Source organism: Rhinatrema bivittatum, chromosome 6, assembly GCF_901001135.1.
Source record: "Rhinatrema bivittatum chromosome 6, aRhiBiv1.1, whole genome shotgun sequence".
NCBI lineage: Eukaryota > Metazoa > Chordata > Amphibia > Gymnophiona > Rhinatrematidae > Rhinatrema > Rhinatrema bivittatum.
The window spans coordinates 138,755,806-138,769,800 of NC_042620.1; the positions used below are offsets into that span (position 1 = coordinate 138,755,806).

Below are 13,995 nucleotides of genomic sequence, written 5' to 3' on the forward strand. Positions count from 1 at the left end.
GCCGTCCCCGGAAGATGACGTCAGCATAGGCGGGGGATTTAAAGGCGACTCAGTGGGCTGCTGATCGCCTTTCAATAGGTTTCCTGCCGTGCTTGTGACCTGTGCTGTGCTTTGGACCTGACTCTGCTTTGCCTGCTGCCTGCCTAGACCCGGACCGGATTGGACTCTGCTTTGCCTTCTGCCTGCCTAGACCCGGACCGGATTGGACTCTGCTTTGCCTTCTGCCTGCCTAGACCCGGATCGGATTGGACTTTGCCTTGCCTGCTGCCTGCCTAGACCCGGACCGGATTGGACTCTGCTTTGCCTTCTGCCTGCCTAGACCCGGACCGGATTGGACTCTGCTTTGCCTTCTGCCTGCCTAGACCCGGATCGGATTGGACTTTGCCTTGCCTGCTGCCTGCCTAGACCCGGACCGGATTGGACTCTGCTTTGCCTTCTGCCTGCCTAGACCCGGACCGGATTGGACTCTGCTTTGCCTTCTGCCTGCCTAGACCCGGATCGGATTGGACTTCGCCTTGCCTGCTGCCTACCTAGACCCGGACCGGATTGGACTTTGCCTCGACTGCTGCCTACCTAGACCCGGACCGGATTGGACTCTGCATTGCCTGCTGCCTGCCCAGACCCGGACCGGACTGGACTTTGCTTTGCCTGTTGCCTGCCTAGACCCGGACCGGATTGGACTTTGCCTCGCCTGCTGCCTGCCTAGACCCGGACCGGATTGGACTGTGCTTATCTGCTGCTTGCCTAGATCCGGGTTGGATTGGGACTCTCCTGCCGGGCACTGTTCCGTGGTCAGGTTGGGACGTTATCTCCCGGCGGGATTCTTCTCCGGCGATACTGAGCAGTTCTTCTGGAGTCCGCCTTCCGGTGACGAAGGGCACCAGATTCCCCAGGTGGGTGACTTCGTTCCGGGCCAAGGGTCCACAGATAACATTGACAATGCTTAATTAAACTTGTTGCTAGATAGAAACAACTTGTGGTATCTCCAATATTGTTTGATTTTATTTTTAAATCATTGTTGGACTTTGAAAAGGGACAAGGAAGAATATAAATAAGCAAATGGAAATGGTTGGGTTGAAGATTTCTGGTTCTGTGATTTGGTCTGATACCTTTTATGAGAGTCTTAACTAGAAAACAAAACAAAATCCTAGAATAAAGCCATTTTTTCTTTTTGGGGTTAGCATATTAATAAGGCATTTTGATATCTTAATATCTGATATGAAGTACTGCTGCTAATTAATAATACACTATAGTAACAGACCCCTCCCCAGTAAATCTGCTGTAGTAAGTTAGTGGATAAGACACATCACTTCAAATTAACATTCACCATCTGCAGTGCTTACTAAAAACAAAGCAGAAAAAACCAAACTAGTCATGCATAAATGAATCACAGAGAAATAAGGTAGGAGTAAGTTGAACATAATGCAATGTTGCCTTTTAAAGCAGAAAACTGAAAGTGCATTTGAAGATTTTACCTATTAGTCAATTGACATATCTATAAACTAATATTAAATAACGTTTATCTCTACTAGCAATTTTCAATATTACTTTTTCAGAAACATATAACAAAGAACAGTGCAGAAGAAGACATAAGTTGAAAACTGTTGTGACGGGGAGTGTTTGAAAACATTGAAAAGCAAGTGCTAATCATATTCCACAGTAAGATATCTACATTATCAAGGTAAGATTTTTGATTGAAAATGTCAATTATTGATACTATGCTGTTTTACTTCATTGTTTTCTGTAATATTGCATTGTTGAAGAATTATAATTTTGTGTAAAGCACAGTAGATTTAATTCATTCATGTAAAGTTAGGGCTTTAATGTATATTAAAATTATGCTGCACATGAACTGTAAGAGACGTTACAAATCTTTATTGACAAAATTTTCACCAAATCACAATAAAAATGTGTCTTAAAACTCACTCATTCACACATTCACACCATTAAAATTAAACACAACAGTGGTGGTACAATCTCAAAATGATTTTTCAAAACACAACAGAGCACATGTGTATAGTCCCTGTGGCTTGTTATGCCACTTACAATCCTATAAATGTTATATTTAACTGTCTATCAAGACAATATTTCAATTCCTTCACTACACAGTCTAACTGTAATTTCCATGCTATTATATTGATCATATATCATCATTACACATGTGCTTCTGCTGTTCAAACTCACTTGGGTTTATGTGCTCTTAACACTTTCATCTTCGTTTTCTCTTCTATTCCTCCACTGTGTGTCTCTTCCTTCACAGAAGCTAGGTGCAGTACTCGCCTTTTAATCACAACATAACCCCTACAAGAGGCCCTTGTTTTTCTGTTACCAGCTTCATCAGGGGGATATTTCACCATCTGGGAAAACAACTCATAATTTCTCACCATAAATGTGAACCCTAAACCATGAATATAAAGACACACTATCCATGCAACCTTCTTACACTTACCAAACATTTTTCAGATTTATTGCTTTAAACGGACCCTCCACATTATCCCGAAGGTTGATCAGCCTATAATCTTCTTTTCCAATGAAATTCATATGCTTCAAAATGACACAAGCAAAATCCCAATGGATAATTAGCCTTCTCTTGGCCTTTTTCACATATACATCCCACAGCGGCGCACCCCGGGAGATACCTATAACTGTAACACAAATTTGCCGTCCATTACTAAACCTTATACCCTCTGATAAACTCCCACCTGTTACTCTCACCTGTTACACGACTATTATCCCAATACAACCGAACCCATTTCTAACATGACTCACTGTTACTCAATCTGTAAATCACTTTCCAACTTCAATGCTATAGTGCTTCTATGTCCAGCGAATAGACAAACGGAACCGCGCTTCTCCAAGAACTTTTTCTGTCTGTGCTCACCACAGGTGCATCAGTATTGAGTTTGTTTAAGTATTTTTAATAATTTGTAGAGTTTGTCCTAAAATCCGATCTAAATAGATTGTTTGGAATGGAAACACTCATTGATGTTTTGGTAGTTAACCGGACTAAGAGTCACTGGTTGATCATAATCATACCAGTAATAGAGTTTTGACACACTCTAGATATTAATGTCCAAATAATCATATCGCACATCACTTACTGTACTTATTTTAATACCTTTCTAAACTGGAGTTATAGTAATGAGCCTAACAAGGTTTGCAGTTATAGACACTTGTCTACATCATAGTATAATATTCTGACCATATGTGTGTAAATATCCACATACAGTTCCTGTTTTTTTAAAAATATTTATCCTTATTTTCTTCTGTTTTCAGCTCATATTAGCAACTGCAAAATTGCAGGATCCCACAATAGTAACAGGGTAGCAATTTGCAACATTAGTCATTGTTTTGATTGGAAGTTTTTGTAATACTTTGCCAAGGATTTATAGTATCAAGACTAGAAATATGTGTTGCAACTGTGGGCTCTTTTTGCACAGTAATATAATATTTGAAATAAAATATTTAACTATCCATAGAAACATAGAAACATAGAAATGACGGCAGAAGAAGACCAAATGGCCCATCTAGTCTGCCCAGTAAGCTTCACACATATTTTCTCTCATACTTATCTGTTTCTCTTAGCTCTTGGTTCTATTTCCCTTCCACCCCCACCTTTAATGTAGAGAGCAGTGATGGAGCTGCATCCAAGTGAAATATCTAGCTTGATTCGTTAGGGGTAGTAGGGGTAGTAGCCGCCGCAATAAGCAAGCTGCACCCATGCTTATTTGTTTTACCCAGACTATGTTATTAGCCCTTATTGGTTGTTTTTCTTCTCCCATGCCGTTGAAGCAGAGAGCCATGCTGGATGTGCATCGAAAGTGAAGTATCAGGCACATTTTGTTTGGGGTAGTAACCGCCGTAACAAGCCAGCTACTCCCGCTTTGTGAGTGCGAACCCTCTTTTCTTCTCCCCTGCCGGTGAATCAGAGAACTTTGCTGTATATGCATTGAAAGTGAAGTATCAGGCTTATTTGATTTGGGGTAGTAACCGCCGTAACAAGCCAGCTACTCCCCTCTTTGTGAGTGTGAATCCTTTTTTCCACATTTCCTCTTGCTGTTGAAGCTTAGAACGATGTTGGAGTCACAGTAAGCCTGTGTATGTTTATTTAATAAGGGTATTGACTCCAGGCAGTAGCCATCATTCTGGCGAGTCACCCACTCTTCATTGGCAGCCTCTTGACTTTATGGATCCACAGTGTTTATCCCACGCCCCTTTGAAGTCCTTCACAGTTCTGGTCTTCACCACATCCTCCGGAAGGGCATTCCAGGCATCCACCACCCTCTCCGTGAAGAAATACTTCCTGACATTGGTTCTGAATCTTCCTCCCTGGAGCTTCAAATCGTGACCCCTGGTTCTGCTGATTTTTTTCCTTCGGAAAAGGTTTGTCGTTGTCTTTTGATCATTAACACCTTTCAAGTATCTGAAAGTCTGTATCATATCACCTCTGCTCCTCCTTTCCTCCAGGGTGTACATATTTAGATTCTTCAATCTCTCCTCGTACGTCATCCGATGAAGATCCTCCACCTTCCTGGTCGCCCTTCTCTGTACCGCCTCCATCTTGTCTTTGTCTTTTTGAAGGTACGGTCTCCAGAACTGAACACAGTACTCCAGGTGAGGCCTCACCAAGGACCTGTACAAGGGAATAATCACTTCCCTTTTCTTACTCGATATTCCTCTCTCTATGCAGCCCAGCATTCTTCTGGCTTTAGCTATTGCCTTGTCGCATTGTTTCGCCGACTTCAGATCATTAGACACCATCACCCCAAGGTCCCTCTCCTGCTCCGTGCACATCAGCCTTTCCCCCCCCATCGAATACAGTTCATTCGGATTTCCACTCCCCATATGCATGACTTTGCACTTCTTGGCATTGAATCTCAGCTGCCATATCTTCGACCACTCTTCCAGTTTCCTTAGATCCCGTCTCATTCTCTCCACTCCTTCCGGCGTGTCCGCTCTGTTGCAGATCTTAGTGTCATCTGCAAAAAGACAAACCTTACCTTCTATCCCGTCCGCAATGTCGCTCACAAAGATATTGAACAGGACCGGTCCCAACACCGATCCTTGCGGTACACCACTTAAAACCGCTCTCTCTTCAGAGAAGGTTCCATTTACCATCACACATTGTCTTCTGTCCGTCAACCAATTTGCAATCCAGGTCACCACCTCGGCACTCACTCCCAAGCTTCTCATTTTATTCACCAGTCTCCTGTGCGGAACCGTATCAAAAGCTTTGCTGAAATCCAAGTATATGATATCGAGTGCTCTTCCTCTATCCAATTCCTTGGTTACCCAGTCAAAAAAGTCAATCAGATTTGTCTGACAGGATCTTCCTCTGGTGAATCCATGCTGCCTCTGGTCCATCAATTCTCCGGACTGTAGATAGTTCACTATTCTCTCTTTCAACAGTGACTCCATTACTTTTCCCACCACTGAAGTGAGGCTAACTGGTCTGTAGTTACCAGCCTCCTCTCTGTTCCCACTCTTGTGAAGAGGGACCACCACCGCTCTTCTCCAATCACTCGGCACCACTCCTGTTTCTAGGGATCTATTGAACAGGTCGCACAGCGGTCCCGCCAGCACATCTCTGAGCTCCCTCAGTATCCTTGGATGAATCCCATCAGGCCCCATGGCTTTGTCCACTTTCAGATTCTTTAGCTCTTCCCATACATTATCTACTGTAAATGGATTTTCCTCTGTTCCGCTTCCCTCCAGTTTCTTGTTGTGTAGAGATGGTCCTTCTCCAGGGTCTTCTTTAGTGAACACAGAGCTGAAGTATTCGTTTAATATTTCTGCCATTTCTTCGTCTCCCTCCACACATTGATCATTTCCACCTTTCAATTTCACTATACCACTTTGGACTTTTCTCTTTTCGCTGATGTATCTGAAAAATGTTTTGTCACCATATTTTATCTCCTTGGCAATCCTCTCTTCTGCTTGACTTTTTGCCAACTTGATTAATTTCTTAGTCTCCCTCAGTTGAATCAGATATTCTTCTTTGTGCTCCTCCCTTTGGGATCTTTTGTATTTCTTGTATGCAGTTCTTTTAGCTTTAATTTTGTCAGCCACCTCCTTTGAGAACCAGATAGGTTTCATTTTTCTTTTGCTTTTCTTTACATTTCTAACATATAGAGCAGTTGCCTTGGCGATTGCTCCTTTTAGATTGGTCCACTGTTGATCCACATCTCTCTCATTTTCCCATCCATTTAGTTCTTCCTCTAGGTACTTCCCCATTTCCTCAAAGTCTGTGTTTTTGAACTGTAAAACTCGGGTCTTTGTGGTTCTTTTCCCTATTCTTTTAGTGATATTAAACCATACTGTTTGATGATCACTGGTGCTGAGGTGGGTGCCCACCTTGACATCAGAGACGATTTCTCCATTATTGAGCACTAAGTCGAGAATAGTTCCTTCTCTCGTGGGTTCCAATACCATTTGTTTGAACAAAGATACTTGCATGGCATCCAGTATTGCTCTACTGTTTTTAGATTCTGCAGATGGGATTTTCCAGTCTACATCTGGCATATTAAAGTCACCAATGATCACCACTTCCCCTTTCTTACCTATCTTATGGATGTCTTCAACCAGATCTCTGTCCAGCTCTTCCTTTTGGTTTGGAGGCCTGTAAACCACTCCAATATAAATGGATGCTCCATCATCTGTTTTTAGGTCGACCCATAGTGCTTCTTCCTTGCCCCAACTACCTTGCAGCTCAGATGCTTGGATATTATTTCTGACATAAAGAGCCACACCTCCCCCTTTTCTATCCACTCTGTCCTTCCTTAACAAGTTATAGCCTGGTATTGCCGTATCCCAATCATGAGATTCTGTGAACCATGTCTCTGTGATAGCAACGATGTCCAATTCTGCCTCTGTCATTAGGGCCTGCAGATCTGGGATTTTATTTCCCAAACTATGAGCATTTGTAGTCATAGCTTTCCAGGTACTCTCTTTACGGTTATTGCTTTTCCTGTACTCCTTATGAGACTTTAGTTGAGATTTGTTATTCACTTTACTCGTTCCTTTTGCAGTTGTGCCATTGATGACAGAGTTATCCATCTCAATGTTTTTCTCTAGAATTTCTTCAGTTAATATAGGGAGGGCTTTATGTTCTTGTTGCATATGATACTGTGTGTGTCTCCTTGTTACAGGTCTAATTCTACCAGAGCCCACTGTGATCCTGTTTTTTAATGATTTACTTGATGAACTGATTGAGTGGGAGGGTATACTTGTTGGCTTCCCATCTGTCAAGAATGGGTGACTGTGGGACACATGTGTTATCCTACCTGAGTCTACTGTATTTCTTTTTCTTGACTCCTGGTTATTCTTTGGTGTTGGGGAATTATTTTCTGAGTAATGCAATATGGGTGTAATCCTTTTAATTGAAGCTAATTGAGCTTTAACCTCAGTCAGCTCCGTTTTCAAAGAAGAGAGCTGTGCACAGATCGGGCAAGCTCCAAGTCTCCAGATGCTTTCCCTCAGAATAAAGGCTCTACAACAGTTGCATTGGATAGTTCTCATATTGGTTAAGTTTGGGATTGGTATGTCCTTATCTGTTAACTTACTAATTGATCTTGTTGCTAATGCTAATTTAGACAGTCTATATTAGTAATCTAATCCCAGGGGTGGGTGGGTAGAGGGGATAGGGTGGGAGGGAAACAAACAGTTGAACCTGGGACAAGCAGGACACTTTCTGGAATTTTATTAGTCCTTTAGCTATTAAAGGACCCCCTCAGCACTTCTGTGCCAATATTAACCAGATTATTAAAGAACAGCTATACAATAATAGAAAAGCAGGTATACTGGATCTTAAAAATAACAGTTTGCAAGCAACAATTACAATTATTGTATAATAACAGACCTAGAGAAAGGTATAAAACACAGAAGTTCTACTGCTCAGAGAGCCCAGATTTTAGTGCAGCACAAAGCTTATTATAAAGTGCTTCTGGAACTTATTGTTTTCCTTTTAAACCTATTCACAAACACATTTTTGTTTCTAATGGCTAGAAACAAGTCCAACTTATTTTTGAAAAAGTGTTGTTGCCCAAAATCTGATACTAGATTATTCTAGAGCTCTGTTATCTTTATTCTACAGAAATTATTTCCTAAATTTTTATTTCAGGAAAAATAAAATTGGAGGGACCACTACAAATGAACTCCAAAATTCAAGCTGGTCTTTTCAAAGACTTGAAGCTGCAAATATACTTTGTATTAAAAATCTACAACTTGCTGCTTTGCTATATGTTTTTGATTTTTTTTTACTGTTTGAATGACCAGAATGATTCTTCATCTTGCAGATCACCTCAAATTCTTTTGGAGCCAGAGTTTCAGAACTGTCTCTAGGACAGTGATTTTCAAACTATGGGCGGGGTGGATTGGAAAGCATGTGTGTGTTGGGGGGGGGGGGGGGGGGCTGAAGATGTTTGATTTGACCAAGTAGATTTATCAGTACTTTTTTTTTTTTTTATTTAGTAGGGGAGTGGGGAGGGAATAGAGGAAAGGAAGTAATTGTCTAATAGTCCTCCACAGAAGAGAAGAGAGATGTCACTTAAAATATTTGAGAACATTGATTTAGAGAATGCCTTCAGATTTTGAAGTCAATGTACCCTTGATTAGTAGTCACATATGACCTGTTGACTTTTGTACCTAAATCAGCAGTTGTCACCATTCATCACTCACTAAGCCATTTTAGCGCTGTCAGGAGATGCTATCTTCCTTTGGCCTTAAAATGACATTTCTATTTACTTTACTATGATTTAAAATTCAGTGTTATAAAAGTGCCTAACTTATGACCCTGGGGAGCTATATGTTGATGCCTAAATTCAAATTAAACATTAATATTCTTACTTGTAGGGTTCTGTTTGACATGAATACAGTTTTTTTCCATATTTTATTTTTTTACAATTATTCCAAAGTTATTTTTAGTCAGTTTCACATACAATAAATGTGCCCATGAAAGTTTGGTGGTATTCCTTGAAGTCTATTTCAAAATTAATTAATGAAATAGTGACAAGCAGTATCTTGTATGCCATATGAGGCCTTATATAAGGGTATTATCACCTTTTCCTTAGATAACACAAATTTTGTTTTGTATGCATATATGTGGCACACATATATAGAGAACCTTAAAATAGGGTACTATATTTTCTGGTGTATAAGATATAGTTTTTTTGTGGTATTCGTCACTGTGTCTTATACAACGGTGCAACTAATTTGCAGTGCTTTCAATGTCAGTGTCTTTTTCTCTCTCTCTCTCCTTACCAACTCGCTCCTCCATGCGGCCTTACTAACAGCCGCTTGTACACCATGCAGCCCACTAACATTTGGCGTGCCCCTAGGACGCCTCCCACTAACATCCAGAATACTCGGCACTCACCTACTTACACCTCATCCTCTCTCAGCCCATCACCTTGATCACCCATGTCTTATCTAACGATGTGACTTATCTACTGAATTTTCCCTTTTTTTCCGGCGATAGCAGGGCTGAATTAGCCATGCTGTCTGGGAAGTGTCTCTATCCCGAGTAGGCGGAATTTTCCCCTAGCTGAACACAGAGTTTTTGACTCTGTGCGTCTGCGCGGTAGTGTTCCTGCGTGGTTCCCTCACCTCTTCAGTTTCTTTTTTTCCGCGAGCCGTTCGCACGCGGGGTTTTTTTCTCCTAGCAAATTTTTCCTGACTGGATTTTTCTTCGCCAAATTTTTTCGCATTTTTCACAAGATTTCTCATCCCAGATGGCTCCGAAGCCCTCTGGGTTCAAATATTGTCAGTGTGGTAAAATTGTCCATTACTGCTGGACATAATTATTGCTACATCTGTTTAGGCCCGGACCACAATCAGAAATTGTCTGGACTGCGGGAGGATGTCTCCGCGGGTCCAGCGACACCGGGCCGTGAGGATGGAGAAGGCTTCGCACGGTCACTTCGGCCCCACCGTCCTCAATGCATTCTTTGCCGGGACCGGCGAAGTTTGGTAAGGCCCATCCAAAACGGGTGTCATCGCTGGGACCAGCAGGACTCTGAAGAGCCGCTAAAAGTTCCAGGCCAGGGTCTCACACACCCTCAAGGCCTCGTTCAAAAGCTGGGGATCCATCAGAGGAACTTCAGCGCAAAGATCCAGTGAGTGTGTCGTCGGAACCTGCGCCGTCAGCGTCGTTAAAAAGAAAACACGACGCTTCAAAACGAGATGAAGCACGAATGAAGCATGGAGCATTTGTTATATGGCTCTTCGCCGTGATGAAGCATCCTCGACGCGTCATATGGCGCTCGGAGCATCTACGGCGCATAGAGCATATACGGAGCATGGCCAATCACACGGCGCACCTACGGAGCACAGGTCATTGCTTGACGCTCCTAGGATGCAGGTGCAATCACCAGATCACAGTGGATCTGGCAAACATCGCCATAAATTGCATCAAACAGGTTCTTCCAAACAAATAGAAAGATCTAGAAGTTCATCAAGAATCTCCATAACTTCTGACATAGATATTGAAGGTTTCTCTGCATCTGAATCTTTATCATCAGGTCATACTCCCTCCTAGTGACAGTTCTTTGGCCAGTCTCTCATCTGTTTCTAGAGAGAAGAGACTCTCTCCTTCCTTGCAAATTCCATTAACAAAACTTATTTGTTCTTATGTTCTTCACCGATTATACCTCCTCAGGGTCAACACAAAGGGAAATCGCCTGAGGACATCTTGCTTGCGGCAATTCCAACAAAAGCCTCAAAGCAAAGATTACACATCCCTCCACAAGGTACTTTGGCGGCATCTACTATGACGAAAATCTCAGATATTCTCAGCTCCTTTTTCCAAGAACTGGAAAAAACAAAAGAATTACCACCACAGCATTCTCCAGATGGTTCTCCTGCCTCGCCTTCAGGTGTAGAACCTTTGGAACCGGTCAAAGAACATACACCAACTCAACCAATTAGTCCAGGTTCTCCGGAATCAGTTCACTCTGTGAATTCTTCAACAGGAATGTCATCTGATCCTCAGGAAGGCCTACCTGAACCTTATTCTCCTCCGGAGGACTTGACCTATGCAAAATTCATTGAGAAAATAGGCAGTCTTCTCCAGGTAGAAACAGGAAGAGTACCTGATCCCAGAGCTGAAATGCTTGGAATCTTAAAAATATTTGAATCTCCTCCCAAGCCCACTGCTCTACCTCCTCACTCTGTAATGGAAAATCTACTATTCAAGATCTGGAAAACTCCTTTCTCAACATTGGCTACTTGAAGGAAAATTGATATTAAGTACAAGATGCGTAATTCATCAGTTTACGAGTCTGCCCAACTTCCCCCACCAATCGATTGTGATGGAATCAGCCTTATCCAAAGCTAAACGTAATAAATTGCATTCGAACAACACCGGGCAGAGAGAATAAATGCCTGGATGACTTTGGGAAGAAGATTTATCACTCCTCCATGCTCACAAACAGAATACATCATCATCAGTTCTACACTACGCAATACCTCTTCAAATCACTCCAAAAGCTGCATCCACTATGTCTATCAGAGGATAATACACCTCCCCAATCTTTCTTGGATATTGAAGAAGGTCTCAGACGTTTACTACGCTCTATTTACGAATCATTTGAATCTTTGGCAAGAGCGTCCACTTCGGCTATAGCAGCCAGACGTATGGCTTGGCTCAGAGCCAGCGCAATTCGCCCTGATGTACATGAGAAGCTAGCCGATATCCCATGCACAGGGGACAATCTCTTTGGAGATAAATTTGGAGACATAGTTTCTCATTTGAAAGAACAAAGTGCAGCTGTACTTTCTCTCACCACTCCCGCAGAGTCTCAAAAATCTCAACATTGATTTTATCCTTACCGTCGCCGGTGTTACTCGAGACCATACAATAGGCCACAATACAGGCCTCAACTGTATGTCCCACCAAGAAACACAGTTCCACCAAGTTCTAGGGGTCATGCCAGACAACAAAGACAAGTAAAGCAAACCCCGGCTCCTCAACAAAAACAAGCTTCCTCTTTTGAAATTAATTCAGCCACCACCACTACCAGTGTTCATAGGAGGACACTTTCAATTTTTTCTCCACAATTGGGAATCCATCACATCGAATCGGTGGGTACTCAACATTATACAAAACGGTTACTCTCTAAATTTTCAATCTACTCCTTCTCTTCTTCATATTCCTCTGAAGAGGATGATACAGTCCCAGTCCACATCCCTCACAGCGGAATTGAACAACCTACAAGTTCAACAATCTATACAGCTCATCCCGCTTCATCAACATCACCAAGGATTTTATTCCCAATATTTCCTCATTCCAAAGAAGTCAGGAGGCCTACGACCCATTCTAGATCTGACTATTCAAACACATATTGAGAGAGAAATTCAAAATGACTTCTCTAAAAAATATCCTACCACTGATTCAGCACAACGATTGGCTATGTTCCATCGACCTGAAGGATGCATATTTCCATATACCAATTCACCCGTCTTCTTGGCATTACCTGTGTTTCCAAGTTCGGAATATACATTACCAATACATGATTCTCCCATTTGGCCTATCTTCAGCCCCAAGGGTATTCACCAAATGTCTAGCAGTGGTGGTGGCTCACCTAAGGAAACTTTCGATCCAAATTTTTCCTTAACTATGGACAACTGGTTAATAGTAGCATCGGATCAGTTTACACTGAGAGATCATACATTACGCACAATCAAATGACTTCAGAGGTTGGGATTTCTTATCAATTTCAAGAAGTCTCACCTACAACCTACTCAACTACTTTAGTTCATTGGCGCTCTCATAAATATGGTGGAACAGGTGGCAGAGCATACAATCATTGGCGCACAACCTGCTTCACAGAAACCGGACATCTGCACGCCAGGTTCTCCAACTTCTGGGTCATATGACAGCAGCGATCTATGTGGTTCCTCACCCCAGACTTCACATGCGCTGCTTACAGTGGGGTTTAAAGACTCTGTGGTTTCAATTCATACAGCCACTCAGCACCAGAATTCGAATTACGAACACAATGAAAGAGGACATTTGATGGTGGCTCCTTCCCTAAAAACTTTCCTCGGGTGCTCCATTCCGTTTACCACCTTATCAGATAACTCTGACCACAGATGCCTCCAATAAGGGTTGGGGGGCATATCTGGGCGAACTGAAAACTCGAGGTCTCTGGACCCCTCAGGAATCTATATACCAGATCAATCTCCTGGAACTACGAGCCATTTGGATGGTACTTCAAACGTTCTTGGATCAGATAAGGGGATTAAGCCTCATGGTATATACAGACAATCAGGTAGCCATGTTTTACATAAACAAGGAAGGAGGGTCTGGTTCCTGGACTCTATGCCAGGAAGCAACACAAATTCTACATTGGACAATAAAAGCCCAAGTATCAATTCAAGCAATGTATCTCCCAGGTCTGGACAATGTCCACACGAATGGACCTTAAATCCAGAGGTGGCACAAAACATCTTTAAACGGTAGGGGTTTCCCAGAATAGACCTCTTTGCCATGGAAGCAAACAGACAAGTCCAAACCTTTTGCTCAATTTACCCAAGCAATTAAAGGATTGCTCCAGATGCCTTTCTCATTCTATGGGCACCAGGCTTGACGTACGCCTATCCACTCATCCCATTCATATCTCAAACGATTCAGAAATGCATCCAAGACGTATTAGACATGATTTTAATAGCCCAGGCATGGCCGAGACAGCCCTGGTACGCGTACCTTGTGAAACATTCCATTCATCCACCTATAACACTACAAAATCTTCCACATCTTCTGACACAGGAAGGGGGCTCATTACTTCACCCAATGAATCAATCCCTTCATCTCACAGCATGGAGATTGAAAGGCAAATACTAACTCCCTTAGGTTTATCTTCTCAACTAGAGGATATTCTTATTGCGTCACGTAAACCTTCAACCAGACGTAACTACAATGGAAAGTGGCAGCGGTACTTGGACTGGTGTGCTCCAAAGAAAATAGACCCTTTCTCATCCACTGCCACTCAATTATTA

At 42.3% G+C, this 13,995-nt stretch overlaps 1 protein-coding gene across 6 annotated transcripts in view; it reads left to right on the forward strand.

Annotated features, from left to right (window-relative positions):
• GULP1 (GULP PTB domain containing engulfment adaptor 1) overlaps window positions 1–13,995 on the forward strand; it is a 611,398-nt gene that overhangs the window by 117,685 nt on the left and 479,718 nt on the right. For all 6 annotated transcript variants that reach the window (XM_029605977.1, XM_029605980.1, XM_029605975.1 and 3 more), the window contains exon 2: window positions 1,557–1,681. The gene's annotated coding sequence lies outside the window, so the exon portion shown is untranslated. The remainder of the gene's footprint in view (window positions 1–1,556; window positions 1,682–13,995) is intronic.